This window comes from Leptodactylus fuscus, chromosome 1, assembly GCF_031893055.1.
Source record: "Leptodactylus fuscus isolate aLepFus1 chromosome 1, aLepFus1.hap2, whole genome shotgun sequence".
Lineage (NCBI taxonomy): Eukaryota > Metazoa > Chordata > Amphibia > Anura > Leptodactylidae > Leptodactylus > Leptodactylus fuscus.
Genome location: NC_134265.1, coordinates 111,158,352 through 111,164,351, shown reverse-complemented (window position 1 = coordinate 111,164,351; position 6,000 = coordinate 111,158,352). Strand labels below are relative to the sequence as shown.

Below are 6,000 nucleotides of genomic sequence, written 5' to 3'. Positions count from 1 at the left end.
CAGCTCTAGTTGGCACAGTGCGGGCACTAAAAGCCTTTATTGTGGCAGCACTGAGACTATTCTTATATAAGTACCATGGCATCCTTGTTCCTTCTAAGAATGAATAAAAAAAATTATAAAAGTAAATCGATCCATGATTTTCCGAATCTCATTCACATCACTAGAAGAGCTGGATTTTCCGGATGCAGCAAAGTGCAAAGTCTAAGCCTCTAATAATAATTTATTGTCCTGACAATATTCTGAGCTGCCCAGTTATTATATATGGGAACCATTCCCTCTGTATTCTCTGGAAAGTAGACGTTCAGATCCTATAACGGTGATAAATCCTCAGGAGGAACGTGTATGTTCTGGCAAGACTTACAGGTCAGTTGTATATAACACAGTATGCTGGGTGGAACTACAAGACTCATCATGTCCTCTCTGGATTTAGCCGCACTACTCAGAGGAGCCATACCTATGAAGTACAGTATATAGTGAGTTGTATAATAACCCCTGACCTGCCCTTTGCAGGCTGTCACTGTCCTGTATGTGGTACCAGGTGGCCTTGGGTCGGGACAGGGAAATGTCTGTGTACTCTCCCTGCTCTGTCTCCTCCTCTAGAGAATTCCAACCAGCCCCTGGCAGCTTAAAGATTCCGCAGTGAGGAGCACTTGTCACACTCAGCTCACCTCTGGTCACACTGGGAGCACAAGAAAAAGGTAAGAGGGGGATGGGGCATGGAGGTATCTCTGTCTACTTGTACTTTATAGTGCTGGACTGGCACTATGTCTAGAACTGGTACATGTTATGTGAAACTTCCTCAGACTTCCAGTTATTTAGCTATTGCCACCTGTAGCTGCCATTTGCACTTGTGTAACTTGTTACAGGTGATCTGTTTGCCCCTTAGCAGAATATGCGGCACATTTATTAAGCCACATTCGCCTTTTTCTGGTGTATATTGTACGTTTTTTTTAGGTCTTTTTCTGCTCTTCGCTTCATTTATGAAACATTTGCACTTTTTTCTCACACTGTAATACTGCTCTCGCAAATTTGCGTTTTGGAGAGAAAAGGAGATGTCACCTAAATGAAGATCCTTTTCACAAAGTATTTATAACTTGTACCTTTGTTTTTTTAAAAAACAAAAACAAAAAAAACTCAAATGCAAAACGCTCAAATTCAGCCCATGGGCAGAGTAAGGGTGCATTCACACTGAGTAAACGCTAGCTTATTTTGTAGAGTAAAATTACACTTGTAAATTTTGCTATCCCATTGACTTCAATGATATTTTTTTACAAGTGTAAAAATACGCCTGTAAAAAATACGCCTGTAAAAATACGCCTGTAAAATGTCATTGAAGTCAATGGGATAGCAAAATTTACAAGTGTAATTTTACTCTACAAAATAAGCTAGCGTTTACTCAGTGTGAATGCACCCTAAGAGAGCCGTCAGGTTAGAATGCATTAGAAAGGGGAAATTGCACCTTTTTGACCAAAAAGGAGCAAAGTGAATGTCTAAACTAACAGGTGCACAACATTTTACTAGGAGGTGCGCTGACATCATAAATAAGCACAACTGGCCAAAAAAAGGGCAGGTGATACATAACCCCGTAGAGATGAGCGAACACTGTTCGGATCAGTCAATCCGAACAGCACGCTCCCATAGAAATGAATGGAAGCACCTGTGACGCGGACTTTGCCGGCAGTTGGCCGGCGTCACAGGTGCTTCCATTCATTTCTATGGGAGCGTGCTGTTCGGATCGGCTGATCCGAACAGTATTCGCTCATCTCCTTATGTGCCAGGTAGACTCTTTACTGCAATGTTCAAGGCTAGTTAGCATTGTCTGACAATGTCTAGTAATATATGCTGTATAGGAATAAACAAGTGTGTGCCACAGTACCTGGACAGGGTGACAGTATAGCAAAATAATTCTACATCACTATAATGTTGGGCAGAAGAAAATGCTACTAAGAATGTGCCAAGGGGCTTCTATATATGGGACATGTTAGACTGTATTCATCCAGGACACATTTTACATTTCTGAGACTGACCCATTCATCTACATGGGTTTACAGGAAGCCATGCATATACTACAGAGATAACCCATTCACATGTAAGAAATAGATTTGCAGTCAGAGACATTTCTGCAACAAATCTGCTGTATATGAATATACCTTGGTGTTAGGACACATGTTCAGGATTATGATGGAATTGTTGTAGTCAAAGCCCATGGATTAAAGAAAAGAGAGGTACCATATATCTTTATAGGTTCTCACTCTTGTTTTAATGCCTAGAAACCTCACCCATCATCATGATCCACACCTGGTTTTGGTAAAACAGCACCTGGAAGCCTCACCTATCAGTAACATGGTAGTAATCTGGTCAGTATTTTACATCAGTTAAATTCACACAGAGTTATTTGGTCAGGAAACTGACTCAAATTCCTCCTCCTAAAAAAACCTCACCATAGGACTGTATGGTGAGGCTTTTTTTTGAGGAGGAATATGAGTCAGTTTCCTGACCAAATTCCTAACTAAAAAACTCTGTGTGAACTCAATTAAGGGCTTAGGCTGTGATCACACACACACACACACACACACACACACACTTAAACTACTTGTGTCTTTTTTTTTTGCATAAACTGCACCTTTTTGTGGTCCTGTTCTGCCCTGCACTTTATTTATGAAGCTTTTTTCCAGATCTTATTGTGCCCTTGCCCCTTTTGCTTTGAAGTTAAGGCTCCATGTAGTGTGCCGAAGCAAAAAAGTGCTGCGGGAAAAACCGCAGCAGAAACACATCGCTTTTCACAGAAAGCCAGTAGAGTTTTCCTATGGTGAGTTTCTCGCCAACGTTTCCAGAGATATAATTGACATGCCGCAATTTACAAAAATGTGACAGTTTTTGTAATCCCAGCATGTCCACTGCAGGTATTTTTCTGTAATGTGTGGATTGGTTTAGCTAGATCCCCATTCACTTTGCAGGTACTGTAAAATTTAGATTTTTTTGCCATGGCTTTTACGCTATATGGGGCCTTAGCTTGAGTCAGCTAAAGGGGGGATGGCATAAATGGAGATTCTTTTCACGCTATATTTATGACTTGAACCCTTTTAAAAAGGAGCAAAAAAGGCACAAACGCAGTCTAGTATATAGGCAGTGTAAAAGAATCCATCAGGTCCAAATGCTTTAAAAATGGGGTGAAGTGCCCATAACTTTTAGGCTGACGCCCCACATGGTGTAAAGGTTGCGATATGCCTTCGGTAGACACAATCGCAGCATTTTACAGTCAGATCAAAGTGGATATTGGATTGTAGCGAATCCCATGCCCACTTTGTGGTAGAAACATCTGCAAACTTTCTGTCTAAAGTTCTGCATGAATAACCATGATACGTTGTCGCTGGCGTTTATCTCGCAGTGCTTTTTTGCTGCAGGACGCTACGTGGGGCCTTAGCCTTAACCCTTAAAGGGGTATTCCCATATACATGTACAGGGGCAACGCATCGCAGTTCTTCCCACAGTGCTTTAAACAGGAAGGTTGCAGAGGTTTCCTCCGCTGGTGTTCTGTTACAATTATACCTATAGGGAGGGCCACACGGTGGCTCAGTGGTTAGCACTGCAGCCTTGCAGCGCTGGAGTCCTGGTGTTCAAATCCCGCCAAGGGCAAAAAAAACATCTGCAAGGAGTTTGTATGTTGTCCCCGTGTTTCCATCCCATATTCCAAAGACATACTGATAGGGAAAAAATGTACATTGTGAGCTCTGTGGGGCTCACAATCTACATTTAAAAAAAAAAAAAAAAAATTATACCTATGGGGAAACTGCTGGCGTTTCTGTAGGTATAATTGACATGCTGTAATTTCCAAAACTGCGCTGGTTCGCACAGTGTTTTTTTTTCAGTAAAGTGGGTATGGGATTCGTCAGAATCCCATCCACTTTGCCCATACTGTATAACTCCGCAATTTTTTTTATTTTCTTTTAATGTAGATTGTGAGCCCCATATAGGATTCACAATGTATTAGTATGTTTTATTAGGAAAAGTATGTTCCATTAGGAAATCCACGCAAACACAGTGAGTATGTATATACATATAATAAGTATCAGAGCATAGGTAAATAGAACACTTTCCTGAAAATACTGTTTAAACCACAGTCATGGGCACAGTGGATTGCTCTTAGTACGGTACACTGACCTGAACTAGGGTCATGAAAGTTGACACATCTACACAATTTATTATTTCTAACAATACAAATAAAAGTTGAAGGAGTTATCCAATTTAAAACAATATTGAGAGACAAATATTATTGTTTGTATAATGAAAACCTATACAATTTCCCAATATTTCCTGTATCCGTTCCTTACGGTTTTCTAGATCTCTGCTTGCTGGCATTCATTCTACTTACCTCTATTGGATAAAAATCAGTCCATGGTCTTGTGATCTACACATTTCAAGTAAAGCTGTTAGTCACTTAGATTAAGAGCATCGATTGAAATGCGTAAGTGCCGTAGAAGCCGATGCTTTTTATTTTAATGCATTGATTGATAGCCCAATCGCTACAGTAATGAACTCCGTTTGATGCAATGTGTTCTATGCACGTGGCTGAGTTCAGTCTGGGTACAACGGACCACACATGCACCATTTTCCATGGATGGGACTCAGACTTGTACAAGTGTTCTTAAAGAAGAAACAACTTGGGTAGAATAGTGACAGTAGTTCAAAGTAAATGAATAACCAAGGAATTTGCTAAGGTTGATAGATCTGTAGAGTGTTTATATCCAGGAGTGCACCCCGTTCTTAAGCAGTTTAATTAAATCTTGCCTTAATGAGTCTAAATGGTTTTAATACTTAAAACAATTCTGCTGTTCTAAAGTATTAACTATAAACCAGTAGTCGTAACTCTTGGACAGCTCTACTAACAAACTGGTGGACAAAAATTATTAAGTGCCAAGTGATCCATTAGCCTAAGGGCCCCACATAGCGGATCACAGCCAAAAAGCGCTGCGGGAAAAGCCACAACACTCTTCACAGAAAGTCTACAGAGTTATACAGTCCACTTATACACTCCATCTATACAGAAACCGCCAGCATTTCCGTAGGCATAATTGACATGCTGCAATGGTATTTTTCTGCAATGTGTGGATGGGATTCACTTGAATCCCATCCACTTTGCAGGAACTGTAAAATTCAGCATTTTTTTGCTGTGGCTTTTCCACTGCAGCCACATCACACCATTTACACCACATGGGTCCTCAGCCTTAAAGGTGTAATACCATATTATACATTGATGGAATATTCACCATATATGCCTCAAATGTCTGATAGATGCAGGTTTGCCCTCTGGGATCAGCACCTGTCTTCAGAACAGGGGTTATCCGTGCGTCATCCTTTATGGTGGGTAAATGCTGGTTGCCCATCTAGATACAGAATGAAAGGAAAGGTGCCTGCAAAAATGAACTGAACCGTTTTTCTGACAGCCATCAAAGTGAAGGGAAAGTGCAAATATATGTCCATCTCTCCATTCATTCTCCGCATCAAAGAGGCAAACAGCATCAATTAGATATTTATAGGGTAACCAGAGGATATGCCATATGAATTAAGTTGCAAATACTCTAAATCATCAGGGATACTGTATGTTTTTAACTTGTTAGAATTTAGCTTTTCTAACAGCAAAATCACTCCTCCTCCCACCCCTGTCCGTCCACTGACCAAAGTGGAAGAATATCTTCCATAATGGAAAAAACACTGCAACTACTATGATGTGTGGATGGTAGAGACATAGATTCTAATGATGCCATAGTAGTCTCCTAACTCTCTCAATTCCTTGCAGTAAGTTAGTGTTCTGTATACTAATAAAGTATCTAGAAGTTTGCTGTACTATTTGTCTGTGTTTAAACATCCAGGTATGCATTACAACGCAGCAAATAGGATGTTTTATGCTGGGGAGTGAAAGTGAGTTCAGAAATAATAACATGTCTGGAATCTCTGTCGCTTCAATGCCTTATAATAGTTCAAGGTGAGGGTAGAGCATGG

General features: G+C 40.4%; 1 protein-coding gene across 1 annotated transcript in view; it reads left to right on the top strand.

Moving 5' to 3' along the window:
- Positions 1 to 669: 669 nt before the first annotated feature.
- The window catches only part of GGT1 (gamma-glutamyltransferase 1), a 67,955-nt gene continuing 62,624 nt past the window's right edge, over positions 670 to 6,000 (top strand). The window contains exon 1 of the mRNA XM_075276013.1: positions 670 to 698. The gene's annotated coding sequence lies outside the window, so the exon portion shown is untranslated. The remainder of the gene's footprint in view (positions 699 to 6,000) is intronic.